Below are 12,537 nucleotides of genomic sequence, written 5' to 3'. Positions count from 1 at the left end.
CAGGTCCCTTTCCGCGTTGATCCGACAATATAGCTAATCTATCTTATTGTCCAGTGACTGAACATTAGCTAACAAAATAGACGGCAGCGGTGGTCTGTGCGGACGCCTTCATAGCCGCGCTAGTACGCCGCCTCGTCTCCCCCGGCGTCTGCCCACCTGTTGTTGTTGTTCGCCGCATCTTTGTCCGATCCAGCAGGTGTGGTCCGGTATGTGAAAAAAGTTGTTTGATGACACTAAGGAGTCTGTCCTCAGGTTTAAAAGCATTTGTCTATCATAAGTAATGACAGACATTGAGCGTCCAACACAAAACAAAAGTATTAACGTATAAATAAACATTAAAACAGTCACACAACGAGAGAGCTTTCTGTAAACTGTCGCCATCTTTCCAGCGCCGGAAGAAAGGTACCGATCAGGAGAGGGGTATAAAAGAATATCAAAGGCATTGGATGTACCATGGAGCACTGTGAAGACAATCATAAATAAGTGGAGAAATTTCTGGCAGGTAATGGTCACTCCTTGTATGTGACAACAATCTCCCATATTCTGCACACATCTGGGCTATGGGGTAGGGTGACAAGATGGAAGCCATTTCTCACAAAAAAGAACATCCAAACCCGTCTAAATTTTGCAAAAAAAATATATTCAGTCACCCTAAAACATGTAGGAAAATGTCTTATGGTCTGAACTTTTTGGCCTTAATTCTAAAAGATATGTTTGGTGCAAAGACAACACAGCTGATCATCCAAAGAACACCATACCTACTGTGAAGCATGGTGGTGGAAGCATCATGCTTTGGGGCTGCTTCTCTTCAGCTGGGACAGGGGCTCTATTCAAGATAGATGGGATAATGACTACTGTAGCTCCAAATATTAAGATATTTTGACACAAAACCTGCTGAAGATGAAGAGGAATTTCACCTTCCAACATGATAACGACCCAAAGCACACATTCAAGTCAACCAAGGAATGGCTTCAGAAAAGGAAGATTAAAGTCTTGGAATGGCCCAGTCAGAGCGCAGACCTCAATCCCGTAGAAAACCTGTGGAATGACCTAAAGAGGGCCGTGTACAGGAAATCCCCTGGCAATATGAAGGAGCTTGAACTTTTTTGCAAGGAAGAGTGGGAAAAAATTGATAAGTCCAGGTCTGCAAAGAGACTTATTCACAAAGACTTACTGCTGTAATAAATACAAACAAATACATCACAAAAAGCTACAATTTCAATAAGGGTGTGTAGACTTTTTATATCCACTGTTTACGGTACATTTATGTATTATGTGGCTCATACTGCTTTCACCAATTTACTTATACTAACTTTCACACTTTTTTTGTGGGAATTGCTTAGAACTGTTATCATAGTGATATCATAGACAAAACCGCCAGTAATGTAACCAAATATTGTCCCTTTGAACGTCAATCTGAAGGTGTATTGTATATTTGTTTACAAACTTTACACTTTTAAAATTAAGCAAATCAAGCTGCAGGATATGTTAAGCTTGTTACTTTTTTGTATGTGCGTTTAAGAGAGGGAACATGGATCTAACTTTTGCTTAGATTTGTACAAGGACAGGGTGGAGACATCTGGAGGAAGTCTGGAAAATGACAGACACTTTTTCTTTTATTTGCCCTTTTCTACTTACAGAAATACTCCAGATGTGCAAAGCACAGCAAAATCATTTTCCTGGTGCTCTGCACATTAATATTTAGATTTTCTTTAAACTAAAAAAAATATTAAAAATCTTAAAATACTTTATCACTGGTGCAAACATTAAAAAGAAAAAAAAGAAAATCCAATAATGCATTTAGAGAGGGAGTACAAAATTATGCAGTAATCAGTTTTCAATTGTCTGGCATTGATAACAGTCTTTATTAAAGATTATTGAGATGTTTTCAATTACATGTCATAGTGCTCTTGGTCTGACTGCAGCTTCTTGAAATTAAATCAAGTCTAAGGAGTTCATTTCCAATGTTCTAAGTAAGATGATTTGTGTTTCATAACTGTGTAATAGCTCACACTAGTCGACAACATCTGTTTGATGGGCCTAATATCCCTGATAATGTGGCATGCCTTATATTGTAATTACTCCTTAGGCAACTTGTAAAGACTTTAGCAAATGTCATACAGTAAGACCTATTCTTTTCCCTCCATGTGGTTACTGAAAAAAACAGATTACATGTTTGCAAATCAGAGGAGGTTATTTAGCCCATCCAGATTTAGCTTTCAGTGGCTCATTGACCAGTCTAGATGCTTCTTGAAAGAAGCAGAGGTGTGGGCCTTGACAATATGCATGCGAGTAACTTGAACTTGAACTTGAACTTTATTGCCATATGTAACCGGTACTGGTACAATGGAATTCTTACTTACAGAAAGTCTCTCGATTATAAAACAAGTGTAAAAAACAAAACAAAGTGTAAACAGTGCATCAAGACAATGTACAAACAAACAATAGACAATGTGCAAGTAGACATGCAGACAGTTTGAATGTAAACAATACAGACGTGTAAACAATGACTGGAGACGTACAATTAATAAATTACAATGAGGTAGATGGTGATGGTGTAGGTGTGGTCCGAGGGGGATGGCTAAATGTGTTCGCCAGTCTCACTGCTTGTGGATAGAAGCTATTGAAGAATCTAGTGGTAAGTGTCCATATGCTCTTATATCTCTTGCCTGAGGGCAGTGGGGTGAAGAGCTCATGCCCTGGGTGGTGACTGTCCTCTGTGATGGCCAGAATTCTACCACGGCAGCGGTCCTCATAGAGCTGTTTAATCTCGGTGAGACCGCAGCCGATGATCTTCTGGGCCATATTGACCATTCTCTGCAGTGCCTTTCTTTCTCGCGAAGAGGTGTTGCCATACCACACGGTGATCCCGTTGGTGAGGACGCTCTCGATAGTGCAGCTACTAGGATCAAATCTCAGCTGGAACGGGATGAGCTGCACATATCACATAAAGAGCTCTTTATGTTTTAACGTTAAGGATCTATGAATCCTTTAGTTTAACATTGTTTGTATCTGGTTAAACTGGTTAAACTAAATAAAGGAAGTTAGGATTTATACTTATTTAAAATAAACATGTCTTCCAACTTAATTCAGGAGTTAAGAGCGGAAGGTATGATGTGTTGTGGCTCTGAATATTAAATAGATTAATCCAGTCACAATTGTGTAGGAGACAAAACTGTTTTAAGAAATTTGTCTCTAATGCTTATGATTCTATAATCATCTAAGAAAAATAGCAATATTAACATTTTGTAAAAGAAGATAACTTAAAACATTGTATCACTTCATGGTGTCATTAAAACCTTATAACCATTCAAACATCTTACTTTTCTTTTCTTAGATATTCCATAGAAATAAAAAAATAAAATGTTCTATTAATTAATCCAACAGCATTTGATTCATTACGTATTAATTTCTGAGAGAACAGTACTTAACACAAAAGATTGACTTATCAAGCTTCTTTCCACATAGTGTAGCTTCAAATTATTTAACATTGCTTTTACGTCAATATATACTAGTACCTAACATAGATGTGTGTATGACTTAATGCGATTGCTGAAATTCAGGGGAAATAGGAAAATCATGAAAAAAATTGAGAGATCCCTAAAATCCACTGACTAAAGACACACGGGTAATTGCAACATTATATGCTGAGCTAATTGTGCAGTTCTGAAAGTAAGAACATCGCTTAAAAACACCAATCTTCCCATGAACAAAATTTAAATACCACATTATTCTAGGAACTTGAATCTGAAACTAGAAGACCAGAATACGTGCTGTTGTACATTGTAAATTATAGGTATCTTAGAATTGCAGTCTATTAATTAAATAAATTCTTAAGGTCTGGAGTGTCCAGAAACAATAAAATGTCATTGTATTCTTTTCTTTTAAAATGACTCATTCAAACTACAGTTGCAGTACTACAAACAGGGGGAGATCACAGAGATTGAGGCTGATCATTTTGAGAGCCTGCTTTGATTTACATTGTAAGCTCTTCAGTTCCTGCCCAGATCTGTATAATGCTGAGATCCACAGAGAGTAGTTATTAAACATAAGTGTTTTTTCTACCAGTGTGCCTTTAGGATCAGCACTACCCCTGTTCTTTGAATCACTTAAAGGGATTTTAAATTCACAAAGGTTAAGATGTCATGTGCTTAGGCCTTAGCCTCCGATACTGACAGCTGATTTAAAATGTTGAGTAGCATAGTCATGTATAGTGAAAACTGGAAAGAAATTACAATAAGGAAAGGAAAAACAATGAAGTGACGTAATGTAAAACAATACAATGAGGAGTGGGTAAATGATACAGTGAGAGGTGGGAGTAGAGAAACAATACAGTGCTGAACAGATAAGTGAGGAATGTGGAAGCACTTAGTTGAGACAAATAGAAAACATACAATAAGTAATAGAAAAATTATACATTGAGATGCAGATATGGAATATGTGGTCACAATGTATGTTTCTATAGTATTATTAATCTGATGAACAATTGGTTGCACCAAAATAACCAGCTGTGACTTAATAAAGTTTTCATTTAAAATTCAAAAAGTGACCTGTCCATTCGTAACCAAGATCATCCAATTACATATAATGTACATTAAATATAGTTTTCAACTAACAGTTAGAAAAACAGGAATTTCTTCTGGTTCTTCAGTTAATCATGTCTTTCAAGGACATGGGCATCATTGTGGTTGCTCCAGGTTGCTGCAATCCTTACTAGGAATAAGCAGCTTTCTGAAAATGAATTGACATTGTTGAAATATTGATAAAGCAATGGAAATCTATATTGTGTAACGGATCCTGTAATGGGAGCCATGTGACTTCCCTGAATTGTTGTTAGCTGTGAATATGGCAGAATTATATACTGTAGTCCACTGATAATACATTAGGTTAACAGTTTATTAGTTGTGCCAGGACATATCATTTATGCTCTGAAGTACATGGGGGACATAATGCACATAAATTTAAATCAGGTATTTACTGTAAGTTGTTTCTTATAACATATACTTTTTCTTGTCTTCATTGAACTCATCTGAGCACAAAACTACAAAGCATTGTATTTGCTGATGTATGAACAGGCAGAAACAGCTTTTGGAATGAAACAGCCTTTGGTTCATCTCTGCATAGACACAAATAAAGGAAGAAGAATGAAAAGAACAAGAGAATCATTTAGCAAAAGATAACATGACTGTGTACCCAATGATGCTTTATTGAGGTGCAATTGCAAAAGACTACATGTAGTTTGCATTTCCTTGAACTTACACAAATACTTTTTTGTTGTAAAGAAAATTGATTACTGTACATCACTGACAACAGTGACAGTTTATTCTTCTATAGGATTAATAATATGTATTATAATTATCAGTAAAAAAAAACTTTAATTCATTCTGGAACTTATTTTTGTTGAATACCCTGTAAATGTTTTCTGAGGGCAAGTTTAAGCTTTTGGTAAAAGACTTCAAATTAACTGTGATTGCCAGCACTGAATTTACATTTCCTCTAACAAGGCACAGAGTTACATAAATAATAAACTGGAACTTCAATCTTAGTTAAAACAATGCTGTTTCATTTGTGTCTTTTATTAGATGGGCGCTGCAGGATTTCCTATATTCAAAAAGAGCCCTGTCTTGATAATAAAGTTACAATAAAGTCAATTTGTCATGGTAACGGTGGATATAACCCAGCGCCTATCCCAGAAGCCTAAGGCTTGATGCACGTCTACATTATGCATGGATGCCAGTCTGTAGCAGGGTGCACAAACACTAGTCTAAACCAGCTGGGAGCACCAGGAAAGGAGCACCCAGAGAGAGCACATGTAGACCACACTTAAGGAGCTTCAATCCAGAATCCACTATGCTCTCAGTTTAATACATGAATATTCTACAATTTCAAAGGCAAAGTTTGGCTGAATTGAAAGAAAAAAATGGAAGAGTTGTTCTCGTAATCATATATTGACATTATTACTTATCATTACTGCTGTCATGGTGAAATGAATCATGTATTTTGTGTAACTTTCTCTTATTTTGGGACAGAAAGAAATTCCAAACTTTATCATTAATTCAGAATTGTTCTAACTGAAAACCAAAATTATATTGCTCACTCTGTCACAGCTCTCCACTCTTCATTCTGTTCAAGGGGAAATATTGTTCCCATGTTCTTATTTTCTGACTTAATTTTATAGCTATCCATACTTAAATGTACATTTTCCACCTTTAAAAAAGCCTCTGTTTCCCCTTGTCCCTGTTTTTTTTTCTGATTACTTGGCCTTTCTGGCTTCCCGGCCTACCCGGTTTGCTTTTTAATTCCGTCCTATCTATTTAATTCTGTCCTATCCTCTTTGCTCAGCATTGGGATCCGTTGGCGTGAGGCTCGCCTCACCAGGTCACCCCACGTCCGCTACCTGAGGGCTTGTCTTGTCCCCCACTCTGCCCAATACCTTGAGCCCCAGAGCAAACCCCTGTGTTTGCTCCATTCCTGCCACTTCGCATAGGGTCTCCTTGTCTCGCCAGTCTCTCTCCACGGCTAGCCTCTGGCTTCTGTGACAACTTTTTTCTCATACAACAGCTTGCTCTCCATGAGACACAGACACACAGACAGGGGAGAAGCTTGGGGTCAGAGCACAGGGTCAGCCATTGTACACCTCTGGAGCAGTTGGGGTTAAGGGCCTTGCTTAGGGGCCCAACAGAGTAGGATTCCTCTGCTGGCCACAGGATTTGAACCAGCAACCTTCCAGCCACAGGCACAGATCCTTAGCGACAGTACCACTGCTCCACCCCTGCCGTGGCACTTTTGCATTACAGGTACAGTACCTAGTAATGTACCTTTTTATGCTATTTGTTTATGTTTACATAGTTTTGTAAAAGCATTCTCATATTTTAGAAGTCCCATTGTGGATCCAGCTCTGAAGTAGCTGCTAATGTTATCTTCTCCTGACAGATCAATAAGACCTATGGAATGAGAGTGAACAGTGTGGTCTATTTTGCATGCTATCTGTAGTAACTTCAGTGCAAGGTAGCCCTTCTTAAGCCAAAGGTTACTGAATAATGTCAACAGAGTCTCTGGAGTATTGCTCCCTGTCAAATGATTTATTCTTAAACCTTGACACAAATTAAGTGGTGCGTTCATTTTCATTCAGGCACATTCCTGTACAATAATAAGCTGCTTTATGCTAATCCAGCAGAGCATGAGGGGAAACTTAATTGTGTCAAGTACAAAAGGAAAAGGAAAGTTAATCTTTATTAAACATAGATTCCAATGCACAAACTTTTTAGGGTGACATGAGCACATTTATTTTCTGTGTGCTTATGCACATTTGTTTTAGGGAAATAGGTATTAGACATAATTTGGCACTATGACATGAATAAGTGATTTCAGTGCTAGAAAGAAATCCATTTACCATTGCTATTTAATATAACAGTATCCAGTAGCCCAGATCTTTTAAAATGTGTACTTTTGTACAGTATATTGAGAAACTCAACTTTCATATGACTAGTAAATAAAGAAGGCTCCATGGCCGAAATGTTGTGTTTTCTTTCTTCTCCTTTCAGCATGGAATAAACCCATTATTTGTTCCTTTGCAGCCTACACATGCTGATGCAGCTACCCACCTAAAATAAATATGACCCCAGAGCTAGAAACAAACATTTTTTATAGTTGCAAGACAGTTATAAATTTTGTCACTGGCTCTTATTTCCATAAATGAGTCCAACAAGTTTTGATTTTTTAAACAAAGCTTGTTTCTCATTCAGTAATGATGGAGCTATAAAAATGATATTCATAGTGTTTTTGATAAATCCTGAACTTCTTTGTGATGGCTGTGTAATTGTGATAACAAGAGCAACTTAGTGGCTACAATACATTACAATGCTCCTTATACATTAATTTCTCTCCATTAACAATGCTGGGTTGGGTGTGTACAAGTCCATTCAGAAGATTACTGTCTGTCTGGAATCTCTAAAAGCTTCTGGAAAGATCTCTCTCTTAACTTTAATTGTCCAGCAGTTCCAGCATCTATGTGTGATGTCAGACTGGTGGCAGCCTCAAGGACATAGCCCTGCACAAAAGGTAGTTGACACCTTAAAAATAAACATAGCCAATGTATTCTAAATTACACAAGCTCATCAAGGATATGAAATTCAAAACAAACATCAAAGACACATTACTTACGGTAAATGTCCATACGTAAATCTGCAAATCTGGGATTTTCCATTAACTATGTAATTTTGGGACCACAACTGGTTGCTCTTTAATTCTATGATTTTATTTACTGCTTCGTTATACAGTATATCAAACTCTTTATCATTTTTGTTTCTTATTTGTTTTCTGATTTGCTTAGTAAACATGCTAAAAAATGGTCAGTTCAAAATAATCCACTTCAGCTGTACTTAAATAACCCTGTGCTGCTACAACCAAGGAGCTAATTTCTTCTTGGTCAACCATGAGAATGTCATCTATTTATATTAAACTGCTGGGAATGCCTGCATGACAAATACCACAACCAGGGAGTCACAGAAGACATACACTGCAGGAGAGAAATCCTGTCAGAACTGAAGCATGGAATGCAGATTATCATAGAAATAGAAATCACTTGAATAACAGAAGATATTGTGAGAAGTTAGATATCTGGTACTGTACTTCTGTGCTGAACTGTCTCACCAAGTATAATTTGTCTTTTTAATATGTGTTGGTACTTTGCTAATAAAGCCTCTTACCACTGACTCAGAAGTCTGCCTGGGGCAGGTCTTGCTAATGCATACTAACAGTTCGTCCTGAACAAGTTCATATTTCAGGTGTGCACACTGCCCTGTGGACATTTATTTGCAGAATGGAGGTAATACCAGCGTTACCTTTCTACATCTTGTGATAAGAACACACCATAGATGGGACAAAAAACAATTTGAGTGGTGTAAAATCATGACTGACTGGAGGAAAAATATAATTCATTATAACTGAAGATCTGATCACCTGAGTTTAGAAATATAAAATTGAAACTGCCAAAAACAACTCCTAAAATAAAGACTCATTTGTCTTATCTCTTTTAGTGAGAAATTAAAGCAGTCCTCATTGTTTTGTTTTGAGCAGATGACCAACAATAGGCAAATATTTTACTTTGCTTTTTATTTACTTGCTGAAGAGTAATTATCTTTAAAAAAAAAGTAAATCTGACCCAAAACATTTCATCCTTTCCTGTTAGAATATCAGTGTTTTTTCTGTGCATTTTTGGTCATATGTGTAACAGGTCTCAGTAGCACTAAGCCTATTACAGAAGGTGATACTGTATCATGTTCTTGAAAGCTAGACAGTAGTCCTGCGAAGGGAGACACAGTCTCCTGTAACTCACACAGTGGAGGGTACCTCTCTTGGGGAGTGGTGCTATTTGGCTCTGAGCCTGCAAGTGACCAAAACTGAATCACAACAGGGGTAGAGGAAAAATCACATCCATAATTTTTGTGAGGTTGGTATTTCTGGAATAGGCTTAGTTCCAAAGGGGTTGAAGTAGTTCAGGTGGCTGTGACAAAGGCTTTACAACTGAAGACGGCTTCACAGCCGAAATGTGTTTATGCAAATGAGAGTTTCAGGCATCAAATAATCTCCAATTCAAAACTTTATAGAAGTTATATTTATTTTATAAGTTATATTATAGTTGTATTTCTCACAAGGTAGCATAACATCTGCTCTTACTCTCAGTATGTAACAAATTTCAGTATGTCACTGAAACAGAACAACCACAAGCATCTGAAAAATAAGACTAATGTCTATTTTATTGGTTAGTATTTGAATGGCTATCTTTGATAATAAGACACCGATGCAGCCATTCAAAACAAGCGGGGTTTGCTGCGGTATAACACAGTGGGCATGTCGCAGTATACCGCATCATACCGCATCATACCGTATGCAAATTAGATTATGTTAATAGTATCCAGAATCACCTTGTAAAACCAGCAGGTGGAGCTAATAAAGCTTAACCTCTCCTGTACAGCATTTGAGCTGTCACCAGAAAACATCCAGTTTGAATCCCGATCACTGCTGAGGGACAATCTTTATTCAGTTAAGAATTTAAGTTGTATACTCTTGAGACTTTTAAATTTAAACTGTGTATTACAACATGTTAATCATTATACATTAAAAAGTTGGTATATTTTATGAAAGCAAGATTGCTCAGTTGGACAAAAGTACACAACCTACCACCTTTATCATAAATATTTTAATTATGCAGATATAGTTTATGCATCAAAGTCTTTACCAAAGATATTACTAATAGTATTAATAATGAATAATAATAATGAATGACCTTGGATAAGCTGTAAACTCAAAGTATTACCCTGGTCCACATTCTTTGTAACCGTCTTTGTAAACTAAAATACTTTATTTTTTCATTGACAAAAAGTAACACCACAGCATTTCGTTGATCCGATCACGCATTCGTTTCCAGTCATACAAAGTAAGTGTTGAGAATCTCTGATTCACCATGCCTTTCACACGCGCATAAAATATATACATTTAGGAACATATACATATTACTGTATGTAAACTGTACTGTATATGGCTGGTCTTGGTATTTTAAAGAAAAAATACATAACCTTTTCTGATAATACGCTCGTTATTGGCTTAAACAAAAGCATACTTTTAGAATTGGATTAATAGGGAATATAATATGGATTCGTGTATCTACATAAATTAATAACGGTATAACTATATTTCTATTTTGATATGTGTATTGCTGTTTCTGTGCATGTCACATGACTTACCTTGGTGGCATGACAGCTTAAGTGACCGCTTTATAAACTTGAGGTTGGGTGTTCAAATCTCGCAATCCCTATGAGTTTTCTTTTAACAACTAAACATTTCTTTAAAAAACTAAAATAGCAAATATTATAGACACTACAGTATATTGACATTTTTTATATTTCTAAATATCACAACATGTTGGTACTGTATGTACACAGCCGTACCGCAGGTTGTAGGGCGTAAATCCACGTGAGCCCGAAAGCCCTACATTAATGTTGTGCATTCACCCGGCGCTGTGCGGTTTTCATCTCTCTCTGCGGGAGTGCTGGCTGTGCCAAATTAAAGCGGTTTCACAGGTATTTTCAAAGTAGAATAGGATGAGTCTTCCAGCGAAAGACACGCCACCTTCCCCCACGGACACATGTTTTCTTAAAAAAACAGATTCACAGTGCGAAGCTGTGTCAGTCTTCTGTGTAAAAAAAATCGGTTTGTACACCATGGGGGCTGTTTTTAATAAGCTTTATAATTAAAATTTTTATGTACAGGCTGTGAAAAGTTTCACAAGTAGAGGTCTTTAAAATTAGGCTGGGCAAATGATTATTTTAATTCTTAAAAAAAAATAAAAAACTAGATAAAATTATGTGTTCCTATTTAGACATTGCACAACTTTAAAATCTATAAAAACAGGTTTCGATAGTTAACCACTTTTTATGCGCGAAAAACTGAGTTTTTTTCCTCGTGATCAGCATAGAATCTCTGTCTACGCTGTAAGGTTTTTACTTCTTAATTAAACGTTTAAAATACACGAATTTCATAAAAACAACACACGTTTCGAATAGAAAAAAACATATTCTGTTGTCTTCCTGGTATGTAGAACAGATCAGCAGGTCTTTTTTTCCCAATCAGAGGCTCTGAAAACAGCGTGTTGCCCACTGCACTGTGTCAGAGGGGGAGGTAGCACTGGGAAGGAGGAAGCACAGAGCTCAGTAATGCACAATGGCTGTAAAGCACCAATTGCATTCATAACTTAGTGTTTAAAATTAAACAACGTAAATCATTTTCTTTGACTTCTAAGTCCCTTAATTATCATTAAGCACAGGTTGCTTTTTTGATACAATCATTAGACAAAGCAGGAATTTATTGTACTTTCTAATGACTACACGTGAAAAGATTACAGATTACAGATTTTAATCGTCTTTAATTTTGTTAAAGTTTCATTTATGCATACACCACAAAACTATTTTTGATTGTATTTCTGTATGCTATGTATAAAAAAAACTTGCAGCTTACTCAAGGGTTCCAAGATGATCACGAGGAAGTGTATTGCAGTTCCAAGAAATTTAATGAGCAGTATGGTTTCAGCTTGGTTTTCAATTATTGCTCACCTACAGCTTTCTAATTGTTTATTGTTTATCAATTAATCTATAGACATGGTTGACAGATTCTCTCATCACATTTTTAGCACAGCATGGGCCCACTGGTTAAAGTCAAACAATCCATTGAAATAGGACATTTAAGTGGGAGGAGAGATGAAATGCGACATCTGTTTAGTGGAGATAGTGGAACAAGTTTATTTATTTTTTTAAATTGCTCCACTATTTAAGAATTGAAACAGTCTTTAAATAAGAAACAGTATAGTTTAAGAACACCATCTTTGTAAACCAAACTAATTAAGTCCACAGGATGTAGGGTTATCCGCAGGGCAAAGAAAAACTACCTCAGAAAAACATTACCATAGAGAAAAACGGTTACAGTATAAGGGTTAGGTCTCATATTCAGTACTTTACAAAAATGACCCAATTCATCAATCCC

The 12,537-nt window shown here is 36.5% G+C and overlaps 1 protein-coding gene across 4 annotated transcripts in view; it reads left to right on the top strand.

The window, feature by feature from the left end:
- The window catches only part of robo1 (roundabout, axon guidance receptor, homolog 1 (Drosophila)), a 507,989-nt gene that overhangs the window by 48,676 nt on the left and 446,776 nt on the right, over positions 1-12,537 (top strand). The window lies entirely within an intron of this gene.

Source organism: Lepisosteus platostomus, chromosome 7, assembly GCF_059453375.1.
Source record: "Lepisosteus platostomus isolate fLepPlt1 chromosome 7, fLepPlt1.hap1, whole genome shotgun sequence".
In the NCBI taxonomy this organism is placed as follows: Eukaryota; Metazoa; Chordata; class Actinopteri; order Semionotiformes; family Lepisosteidae; genus Lepisosteus; species Lepisosteus platostomus.
Note: the sequence above shows the minus strand (reverse complement) of the source record. Positions and strands in the feature narration are given on the sequence as shown.